Raw genomic sequence first — 12,200 nt, forward strand, 5'->3', positions numbered from 1 at the left:
TGCTGAATCAAGTTCAAAATCAGAACACTTCTCTGCCTAGCAAGCAAACTAAGCCATTTCCAAGTGGCTATTAATAACTTGAGCAGTGGAGGAGGAGAAAAACAGGTCAAAATGTCATCTTGAGGCATCGTGGTTATCAATTGTTTAGGATCCTCTAGGGCAGAGTTTGTCACCCCCAACAATATTGATATTCTTGGCTGGATAATTTTTTGTTGTGAGGAGCCGTCCTGTGCACTGTATAGGATGCTTGCAGCATCTCTGGCCTTGGCTTACTAGATGCCAGTAGTGTCACCCACACCCAAGTTGTGACAACCAAAAATGTTTATGGACATTGTCCCCTGTGGGACAAAATCATCCCCAGCTGAGAACCATCAGCTTAGGGCAATGCAGATGCTGATTGGCTGGTGTGATGGGATGCCTTACAACCCAGAACAGAGCACTCAAAATCTTTGAAGAAGTTCTTCTGAGACAGTTTTGGACAATGAAATGATCAAACCAAAGTTTACTAATACCCAGCATTGTGGAGTAGGCAAAGATGAGTAGCCTAAAACAATGATTCCCCAACTTTGGCAGTGACTGAGTCACCTGGAGAGCGTATTAAAAGAGATTCCTGGACCCCACCCCCAGGGAACATAATTCAGTAAGTCTGATATCTTGATGAACTTGATTCAGTGAGTCTAATAATTTGTGTTTCTCACATGTCCCAAGCAGTGTTGCACGTCTGTAAACTACCCTTTAAATAGCCTTGGGCTAAAAGTTAGAAGATCTTGACTTTGAGCAATTCACTTATACCATGGAATATCCCATTTCCAGTAGAATAGGATAGATATGCAGACATAGAAGCAGTAAAGGGAAGAGGGAACAGGATAATAATGTATAAAGAAGACACTGGGGCAACTAGGGAGGTCAAGACATATTCGTGTTGAAAGCGATGCCATGTAGAGTCTCCCACTAGATGTGAACTTGTGAACTTCATGTCTTATTCATCTCTAATATGGTAGCAGACACATAGTAGGTGCTTACTTCAGATATTTCAATTATGGTGCTTGCACCCAAGAACACTCTTCAGCTAAAACAGCTCGCCTGTACCATCCTGCTGAATGCACAGTCCGTTCTGAACATGAGATCTCCACATCTTACATTGCTGAGCAGACTAAAAGTGGTGCATATGACCAAGAGCAGTGAACTCATTGGGTGGTCAGCATATTGAGGAGGCAGGAGCTGGGCCAATCAGGTTATCTCCTTTAGGAGTATGAACTTTAAAAAAAATGAACCCAGTAAATGCCATCAGTATGGGAGCTAAATCTAATGTTCCTAAAAAACTGCGAGTCCAGACAACATGTAAGAAAAAGATACAAGGAGGCAGAACAATGAGTGATCCGCTTATATACATATATATTCACATGGAAATGGAGATAGGCTAGGCGGTTGTCAATAGATTGATTCTCCATATCTTTACTTGGGAAACTCTTTTTTGTTTTTCCCATCATGACTCAAACATGCCCCAGGGAAGCAGTCTCCCACTCAGTCTAAGTTGCTCAACCCCCACAAGCCATTCTCCATCATAGTCTTCCTTTTTAATTTCTTCTGAGACTTATCACTGCTGTGGTGGTTAATGTTTTGTGTCAACTTGACTGGGCTAAGGGATGCTCAGATAGCTGGTAAAACATTACTTTGGGGTGTGTCTATAATAGTGTTTCCAGAAGAGGTTAACATTTGAGTTGGTATGCTGAGTAAAGAAGATCGCCCTCACCAGTGTGAGTGGACATCATCCAACTCACTAAGGGCCTGAATACAAGAAAAGGGCGTACTCATGGATAAACCCCTGAGGGTGGGTAATGGGTTTATAGGTGTTCATATATATACTAAATCCATTTCTATTGAGTCCCCACTTATGTGCACCATGTGGGTAGGAAAATGACCCAAACTATTCCAATCACAGTCCCCAATTCCTCTGTTGCACCATTACTTGGACCAAGGGATGATCACGTGTGATGATTAGTTTTATGTGTCAACTTGACTAGCCTATGGTACTCAGTTATTAAATTGTATGTTAAATCTATATGTAGCTATAAAGGTATTTTGTAGACATGATGGATATCTAAAATCAGCTGACTTTAAGTAAAGGAGATTATAATGTAGGTGGGCCTCATTGAATCAGTCAAATCAGCCTTTAGAGCAAAACCCGGGGTTTTCCAAAGAAGAAATCCTCTCCCAAGACTGCAATATTAACTCTTGCTTAAATTTCCAGTCTGCCAGCCTGCCCTACAAATCTTAGACTCGTCAGTACCCACAGTTGGGTGAGCCAATTCCTTAAAATAAAACTCTGGAGATACATGCACACACACACACACACACACACACACGTATATGCATCCTGCTTGTTCTGTCTCTCTGAAGAACTATGACTAAGCTGCATCAATCAGCATCCTTCTCCAGGATTTTTAAAATCTTCTTTCACCTCTGATGGCAAATCTTCAAGGATGTGGTAGAGCCCTGAGCAAACGCTCTAGGTAGGATCGTTCGGTTTGAAAACAATGAAACCCACATGGAGGGATGCAGAGGCCAGAGGTGGAGAGTGAGATTCCTGGCAGACAGAGAGCATCGGAGCCCTGTTCCATGGGTTTCTGAGGTCAGCTGTAATCCCTTTCTTTCTGTAATTGGGTTGTGTGGGCAGCAAACCTTCTGGCTTAAGCTGGTTTGAAATGAGATTCTGTCACTTTCAAGCAAGTTTTTGTATTGGCAGGAAGTTAACATTGGTTCTGGTTCTGTTTTTTTTTCTGCACGAGTCTCTTGAAACCTCTTGGTAGGAGGATCTTAAGACTTTGCAGGTCATGAGGAGTGAGTGATGACTAGACTTGTCCTGATTCCCATGCAGATAGACGATACAGGCACAAAGAAACATTGTTTTCATGCCTAAGCAAATCTCCGGATAAATTTATACTTCAACCTTACCTCCTTGTGATGCACTTTTCCATTTTCAGTTTCTCTGCCTAACCAAGTCATGTTCATATTGTACGACCCCCCCACTATTGTCACAGCTGATTGGAGCAAGGCTCAACCTCTTACCCAGAGAGGTACGTACAAGCTGGCCAGTGGCCAATCACTTACGAGGTCTGGCTCAGAAAGATGGGCTGGGTGAGTCAGATTCCATTCTTAGGAATTTAGATATAGACAATTTTGAACCTGAGACGTAGGGCTAGATGGTAAATGAAACTTCATGATGTTGAGTTGGGGGCACAGCAATTCAAAATACGGTATGTAACACACAAGAAAGAAGAGCAGAGGAAGAAGATGCCAGTTGGTAGAGAGAGAAGCATTTAGCAGATGTGCAGGGAGAAGCAGGTGCCGTGCAGTTGAGTGAGTTCCAGCCCTATTCTCATGAGGTGCAATGATGCTGAGCTTCCTGCCAAGTAAAATAAAGCTTTCTTTATCTGAGTTATTCTGAGATTACCCTCCGTCCCTTACAACCAAACAAGGCCACCTGGAACATGTTCACTTTGATTGGAAAGTGCTTATCACGGGAAGAGCCCCAGACTGCAACACTTTAACTGGAAACAGAACAGGAAATGCTTTTTAGATGGCAAAGCTTCTTAGTAAGAAACATCGACTTGCAAAATGTAAATTCCAATTCATCTGTTAACATTTACAGAGAACAAACAACACTCAGAGACCTTATTTCTTAATTAAATGAATTTATCCCTCTGTGAATACAGAACTGGTATTTTAGATAAATATAATATCTATGTATGTTATTATATAGTCCGTAAATTTCATTTTTGTGGGAGGAGGAAACTTGGGGAGGCAATGGGTATGAGTACAACCTTGATAGTGGTGATAGCTTCCAAGGTGTATACTTACCTAAAACCCATCAAATTTTATGCAGTAAATATGTATGGCTTTTTATATGTCATAAAGTGGTTAAACAATCTCAATTTTGCTATTGTACATTTTTAAAAGGAAAAAAAGAACAGAAATAACCCCATTTTATTTGTTTGTTTATTTGTTTAAGATCTCCTTTTTTAAAAAGTAAGTTGTACGCCCAATGTGGGGCTTGAACTAATGATTCTGTGATCAAGACTTGCATGCTCTACCGACTGTCAAGTGCCCCAATATTCCCATTTTTAAATGACAATAAAATTTAGAGGACAACAGAGATTGATACCCAACTATAACCAGATCGTTTAAAAGAAGAAAAACCAATGTGGCAAAAAAGGCAAAAATTGTCCTAGTCTTAGAGGAAAGTGAAAAGAATGTTGAAACATACTGAGAAAGTTAAAGAAAGTCATGCAAACCCTATAACAGCTTGTGCTGTCATTTTTTCCTTAAATGAAGAATGCCAGTTACAATGTCAGCCCAGAGACATAATCTGGGACTAATCAGAAATCAGCATTAATCTGCACAGCTTGGGAATGGCCTTCTCAACAGTTGCTCAGTATGTGAATGTCCATTTGTGCAAGACGAATGAGTGCAGGGGCCATAATAAGGCCATGGCATTTGGTTATGATGATGGCCTCTAACGACCTGAGCAATCAATAAATTATAATTGAATTCAACTGACGGCAGGCAGCGTGTGACACAATTCATTCCTGCCATCTCATTCTAAATTCAAGCCTAGAACTGTGAATTCAGGAGCTGGAAAGCAGGAGTGAGGAATACCCTCCCCCCCTTCAGCTTCTCTTGTGGTTTCTAATCTGGAGGTCTTAAGGATCAGAGGTTTACAAAATGGCCACCAGATACTAATCTTCCCAGTAGACAGGTTTTCCTAGATTTTAGTAAGGGTCAAGATTGGTAGTCAGCAAAAATTGTCCATGCATTCATTGACTTCTTCTATAAACATTTTCTTGTTACTGAACTGTGTATGGGGAGTTGCTACGCAGAGACTCATAGTCTCACGAAGGAGCGATCACATACAGATAATCTAGGACAACGGGCAGTAGCATTAGAAGTATGCTCACAGGGAATTTTCTACGTCAGTTCCTAAGAGGGAATTTTCTACGTCAATTCCTAAGAGGGATTGTCAAAAACAACCTAAATGGGTCAAGGAAGGCTTCCCAAATTTGACGGGTAGTACCTAAGCCAAGTCTTAAGAGTGAGCCGGCATTAGCCAGGCAAAGGGGGTGTGAGACATTCCAGGTTCAGGTACTAAATGAGTCAAGTGACAGAGGTAAGAGGTGGCATGTGCACACAAGACAAAGTCATACCGCCTTTCAAAAGGCACGAGAGTGCTGGCTTGAAGTTAACGTCCAGGGTCAATTACCATTTTAAAAACTGAGCACCTAATAGGTACTTGTGAATTGCTAGGGTTTCAAAATCGGATGAGGCGTGAAGCTCACCCTCCATGATTCAGCAAGCTTATAAGTATAATTCTGTAGCAAAATAAATTAACATAAAATATAAAAGGCACCATCACAGAGATATGAAGAAGGGTCTGTGGAAGCCCCAAAGAAGAGGTGAAAACTAAGATTGGTACCGGTTGTTTAAGGAGAATTTGACCTGGGTCTTGGCAAGTGAAGAATTTCTCAGGAGAAGTCCTGAATTCCAGGCACAGTGAACCTGGAAGACTCATTTTCTTGAAGGAGATAAAAAAGTGTGGAGCAGTGGATTCTTCAGGGGAGGCTTAGGGATCTTAGTAGAACCACAAACTGACCCTTCAAAGACAACAAGGGAATTTGTATTGAAGTTATGTTTCCATAACACTACTTGTATGTGGATTTTATTTTGTGTGGCTTTCATAAAGGTGCAAATGGAGATTATGGGGGCAGCAAAATCTGCTCTATTCCCTCTCCATGACTTGGCTCACCACAGAACTAGAGTACTCTAGAGTTCTGGAAGCATCCTCCCCCAAGATAGATAATCAGGGTACATGCCACTAAGGATCCTGGTCCCACATCCCCTCATCTGGTTTCACCACTGTTCCTGCTTCACCTTCCACGAAAAAGGTCTTGATAATAAATCCCTACTTAGATAGTAAGGTAAGAGCAGTAAGAACTAAATCCTAAATCCAACAATTTTCTTTTTCATAGGACCCCAGGAAGTCAAGATGTTGTCATCACTCATGGAATGCCAGTGCAGGGCATGCTGGGACATCTAAGGGTTTGTCTGGGCAACTTGCAAGAAAGAGAGGAAGTATGTGTATTTGTGGGCCAGCCAGGAAACCTGATAGGACTGGGACTTGTCCAGTGTCTGAAAATTTTGATGAGCTCAAATATGACCCAGGAAATTCCTATTTGTGAGAAGAATCCTGTGCAGTGGGTGATAATAAGGCACAGAAAAGAGTCAGGCAGATAGCCAGATTGTGGTTCCAGGTATTCCTCCTACTTACAAGGCAGCAGTTTGTGAAAGAGGTGATGGGCTGCGGCAACTAGTCCTCAAGGAGAGGAAGGGGTTATGGAGAGCCACAGCAACATGGGGACCTTGCATACTTCTTCCTAAATTGTGGGACACGGTGCTAGTCTAAGTAGAGATCAAGAGTGCTTGTTAGAGAAATTGAGGCACAAGCCACATCCTGAGACATAGACTGGCATAGGGCAAGGAGAGAAGAGAAATTGGGATGATACATATTAGTGGCTTCAGGTATGCCCAGAGCCTGCCCATGCAAAACAGATCTCAGAGTTGACAGACTTCATGAACTTGTGGGCTGGAAGCGCTAACAGGCTTTCTGTTCTGATTAGGACTATCTTTAGGGATAAGTGGGCCTGAGTCTGGGCATGCCCTGGTGGGAGTGGGCATATCCTGGAAGGGCTAGAAAGAGTCAGAGTAAAGGAGCAATGGTCTCAGACTAGTAGCGAGGTACAACTGTACAAGAACAGCAGCAAGCAGGCCTGTCTCGGGAACAACCACTGCCTGGGAAACGGACCCTCTGAGGCACCAGGCAGGAATGTCTGGGGACATGGCACAGGAACACACAAGAAGGAATAGTGCTAGGGTTGAACTACCATACCCCACACAGATTCCTTAATTCTTCCTTCTTAGTGATTCAGAGTGGATTTTCCAGCCTATAGATTAGTCACAGCCATTGTTTCTTCCTCTTTTGCTGCTTTTTGCTCAGCCTCTGGGTACCATTGCTTATCCAAATCACAAATGAAGGGAAAGAAGAGGTGAAATATTCTGAAATAGTTTGCATTTTCTATAAAGGTTGGAACAAAGAAGGGATGCTAATCCATGTCTGAAATGACTTTTTTCCGGCACTGAACACACAAGCAGAATCACCCCATGAATGGCCCAAGGGTTCATGACTTATGAGCGGTCATCGGCACTAGCATATCAGGTCAATCAATGGGGACACATGTGAGCAACTGGTGGGCCTGAAATGCACTGAAGTGTTTGGTGTTGCCTGTTTTTGTGCAGCACATCACCCCAAAACTCAGTGGCTTCAAACAACAGTAATTATTTATTATCTTACGGTTTCTATTTGTCAGGAACTCAGGAGCAGCTTGGCTTGGGAATTCTGGCTCAGAGTCCCTTTTAAAGTTGCAGTCAGAGGTCAGCTAGGACTGCAGTCACCTGAAGCCTTGATGAAGGCTGGACGATCTACTTCCTCCAGGGTGGTCCACCCTCATGGCTGACAAGTTGGTGCTGGCTGTTAGCGAGAAACCTTACCTCCTTCCCTCATGGCCCTCTCCACAGAGTTCTTACAATATGGCGACTGACTTCTCCCAGAATGAGCAATCCAAAAGACCGAGGTGGAAGACACAATGTCTTTTACAACTAGACTTGTCAGTCACATGCCATTACATCTATAGTAGTCTACTAGCCATATAGGCCAGCCTTGCTCTGGTGTGGGAGGGGACTACACAAGGGCATGAATCATCTCCCCAAGGAGATGAGGATCATTGGAAGCTGGCTACCACAATTTCTGAGTATCCCATAACCTGTTACCTCCTGACCATACCTCTGACGTTGCACGTTCCCTTCGCCTAGAATTTTCTGCTGCTCTTTCTTCATGTTCAAGGGCCAGCACTGTTTCCTTTCTCTAAAAAAGCATTGCCGACACTCGCAGACAGCCCTTCACACATACATCTATTTTAGAGCTTGTGTGTCTGTGGACCTGTTTGTCGGCTGATGGCAGATTAAGTACACTTGGGACTGGCATAGACCTGGCACTCAGTAATGCTGGATGAATGGATGAAGGAATCACATCACATCACATCAAAGGGCATCTGTGGTCTATAATTCTCAGTTGCCTCCTGACACTTCAGGATAGCCCTTGGTTGTCATTACAAACCAAATTCTCCCACATGAATAGTTGAGGGGAGTAGGAAGCACATGGCATGACTTGGCTCCTTGCAGACTTTGCTACTTACAAGTTTCTTAATTATAACATTCCAAGAGAGGCATGTGATCATAAAATTCAAAAGCTACCCAAATATTAGCTATTCTTAGATATGTCCTTGTCTCACCAAATGTTGTCAAGTAAGTCAAATAAGAGAAATTGTAAAGCAAGAGAACATCAACGAAATAAAGGAGTGGGGGTGGGGGCATGGCCATGAGACAAAAGCACTCAAATGAAGTAGGTAACTTCTGGGGTACCAAAATTACCAAATTTGAAACAAATTATTTTCAACTTGGTTATTGTTCTTCAAACTATGCTTTATTCAATTAATTCATGAGGGGATCATAATGAATCTGCAACTTAAGAATTGCTTTTTAGATTTTTTTTTTCCCCCTCACAGTGTATGGTAATTTGGGTAGAACCTTGACAACAGTTTCCTGTTTAAACTCTCTAAGTGAAAAGGCCTTACTCAGCAAACAGTTGACAAAAATAAGTTTCAAGGTAATGAGACATGCTTGGGGGAAAACAAAGCAGAGAATTGACTGTGGCTGGGCCCAGCACCTGAGGACAAAGCAGCACTCAGTGACACTCGAACCAGAGTGCCCTGGTTCTCCACCTAGGTGCCATCTTGGTAGTCAATCTATCGAACCCTGTGCTGAGATTCCTGCTCTTGGGGACTCTGGCTTTCCTAACCTGACAATTTCTGTGGAGTCATGACACAGAAAATCCCTTTAATGCAGGAGCAGCCACACTGAACTCCTTGGGCAAACTTCTTAGTGTCGTGGAGCCTCAATTTCCCTATCTGTAAAATGTAGATAATGCTATCTACTCCATAGGGTTGGCTACAGTAAACACTATCGATTTATTAACTATACCTAAAAAGGCAGCTCATTCAGTTGAGCATCCGATTTCGGCTCAGATCATGATCTCATGGTTTGTGAATTTGAGCCCCATGTCAGGCTCTGCGCTGACAGCATGGAGCCTGCTTGGGATTCTCTTTCTCTCCTTCTCTCTCTGCCCCTCACTCTGCTCATGTTCTCTCTCTAAACAAACAAACATTTATAAATAAATAAACAAACATAAATAAATAAACAAACTTAAAAAGACATACCCTTAACACTCCATGCCTTCCCTTTCTCTTCCTAGCTCACCATTCCCTCTCTCCTAACTCTGCTCTCCTACCTCGACTTCCTTACACTTGGATAGCATTTTCTAGTAATTATTTCCTTTAGGGAGCTTTTCCTGGTCCCCCCCCCCTTTCATGAACAAGTTTGCTGTGCTATGATAAGATTCTTAGCACTGGGTGCTATATATGAACATTCATGGTATAGGACTGTAGTTGCCTGTTCACTTAGCTGTATTTACCCATTATAATATAGAGTCCAGAGGGCACAAATTACGCCAAACTTGCCCATCATTGTATTTCCAGCAGTGAACCTAGAACATGATCTATTTTAGGAACTCAATGAATGTGAAAAGAGGAAAAAACAAAAGCAAGAAGGAAAGGGGTAGGGAGGAATGGGGGAAGGAAGAAAGGAAGGAAGGGAGGAAGGAAAGAACACAAAGAGTTGATTCCAAGCCCTGTTTTCTAGAGACAGCAGTCCTTGGGAACTGTACCCCACACCAACATACCTGCGCTACCCAGATATTGTACAAACAAAGGTATTAAGCAAAAGGAGAAAGCAACAGAAATCGTCAGCTGGAGCTTTATCATGCCCTTAGGATGTACAGTCCTAACTAACAGAAGTAAACACCTCATGGAAGGAAAGAAAGAGTCATCATCACCAGAGTGAAACTCACATACCTACACAGTCCCAGCATGACTCTTGGATCTCTTGTACGGCTTCCTCTTCAGGTGTGTAGAGGGGACCTTGGAGTGTCTGGAAGCAGAATCAAAACAGACAATAAAAATCAATTGCTAATCTGGAAAATGTTATTATTCTTCCATATGTAGTAGGAATGACAGCTCATAAACTCAGGTGTCCAAAAAAAAAAAAAAAAACTGCATCTCCTTATTTTATAGAAGCCAGCCCAATTTTATTCTAGCACTTCCCTCATACCAGGCCTCTTGTTACTCTTGACCTGAGTAACAAGGTCTTGGTGCTAGGCACACTTGAGTTACACTGGAGACACCAATTATCCCTGTCTGCTTGGACCATTTCTTCCTTTTGTTTATTTAAAAATTTAAAAAAATTTTATGTATTTATTTTGAGAGTGGGAGGGAGGCAGAACACAAGTCGGGGAGGGGCAGAGAGAGAGAGAGAGAGAGAGAAAGAGAGAATCCCAAGCAGGCTCCACACTGTCAGCTCTGAGCCCCAAGCAGGCTCGATCTCACAACCACGAGATCATGACTTGAGCCAAAACAAACAGTCAGACACTCAACTGAGCCATCCAGGCGCCCCTGCTTGGACCCTTTCATAGCACCACTTGTGGCTTCATCTGCCAGGACACTGCACATAGTGTTCCTTTCTGGGGTCTTGGCCCCTTGTCAGGATATTTTGGGAAGCCAGGCTGATCGCCACTGTTCCAGGATGCCTGTACTCCACCTTTCTCTTCCCACAGCCAGGTCTTTGTGGACTGTGGGAGGGCACGCGTGAGCCCCTCTCTGCCTTCTACTTCTGCAGATCACTCTGCCTTTGCCACTAAATACCCTTGACCTCTTTATTTTTCCACAAAGCCCTAGACTCTTCATAAGTGCTTGTGAAGTAAAAGCCAGTGGGGCGCCTGGGTGGCTCAGTTGGTTAAGCATCCGACTCTCTCTCTCTCTCTCTCTGCCCCTCCATGAATCACCCTGTCTCTGTCTCTCTCAAAATAAATAAATGAACTTAAAAAAAGAAAGAAAGAAAAAGCCAGGTACTCTGGCCAGTGACTCCTGCTTTCTGCTCTGCCACGTCCCTTAACTGTGCCAATGGAGGACAGAGCAGACGGCTTGCACTAAGAAAAAGGGCAATCACACAGTGAAGACAAAACCAATAAAACAAATGAATGCATGGAAATATTGTCCGTTCATGCAAAGTCCCCAAAGCATGAGGTTAATGTGGGTCTTGACACCCTGTGGAGATAGAGCACGGGGAGAATCATGATTTCCAAAGACACCGCACATCATCTTCATCAGCTGCCTCTAGCCCACCTTTATATTCTAGGGCCAGACCCAACGAGGGGGCCAAGAAGGGTACCCACAACGGCGAAATTAACTCAGTGCCTCACATGTCTTTTTCCAGCAGGCAGCTGCCTTTCGGGAGCACCTTGCTGGGAAAATCTACTTCTTTATGCCAGCTGACCCCATGTGTTTAGGAGGGAGCAAAACTTTCAGCAGCATTGCATAGAAGATGCCGAGTGTTACCAACTTGAGAAATATAGTTATCGATCTCTGTCCTTTACCCAGAGCTGACTGAGGGATGTGTTTTCTTTTCACATCAATGTGCTAGACTGCTCTTGGTGTGAAAAGACAGCAGATGCTGATTCTATTGCCATCTGAGTGTGTGAATAGGCCTGCGGAGCCCGGGAGTGCTTTCTGGAAGGGGTAAGTGTGTGAACACATGTGTACGTGCACCCCCCCCACACACCCACACACATACAGACACAACCACTCACACACAGAATCATGCACACACTGTCACACACACATATATGCACACACGGTCACACACAGGCACAGACATAGACACCAGCACATGCAGTTTCACAGGGTTGGTGAAGGTCGAGGCCAGGATCAACCTTACCAAGTCTTGTTAAAATAAGTAAAAGTGTATTTTTCTGGCTTCCCTCTCTATAAAATGGTTCCTACTTTTCAGGACCGTTTTCTTGTTTGCCTTATGTTGTTGGCTTTCTGAAGAAGGTAGCCCCAATAAAAAGCAATCTATTGCATCTTCATTATGGTTGATCACATCCATATGCTTCATTGTGTGGTTTCTTAGTACATGCT

At 43.2% G+C, this 12,200-nt stretch overlaps 1 long non-coding RNA gene across 9 annotated transcripts in view; it reads right to left on the bottom strand.

Annotated features, from left to right (window-relative positions):
* LOC113604101 (uncharacterized) overlaps nucleotides 1-12,200 on the bottom strand; it is a 79,831-nt gene that overhangs the window by 31,793 nt on the left and 35,838 nt on the right. For 8 of the 9 annotated variants that reach the window (XR_008296730.1, XR_008296729.1, XR_008296731.1 and 5 more), the window contains one exon: nucleotides 10,080-10,145. This is a non-coding gene — a long non-coding RNA (uncharacterized LOC113604101). Of the gene's footprint in view, nucleotides 1-1,083; nucleotides 1,258-10,079; nucleotides 10,146-12,200 lie in introns of those variants that run through there. The other variant, XR_008296732.1, reaches the window with a different exon arrangement.

This window comes from Acinonyx jubatus, chromosome A2, assembly GCF_027475565.1.
Source record: "Acinonyx jubatus isolate Ajub_Pintada_27869175 chromosome A2, VMU_Ajub_asm_v1.0, whole genome shotgun sequence".
Lineage (NCBI taxonomy): Eukaryota > Metazoa > Chordata > Mammalia > Carnivora > Felidae > Acinonyx > Acinonyx jubatus.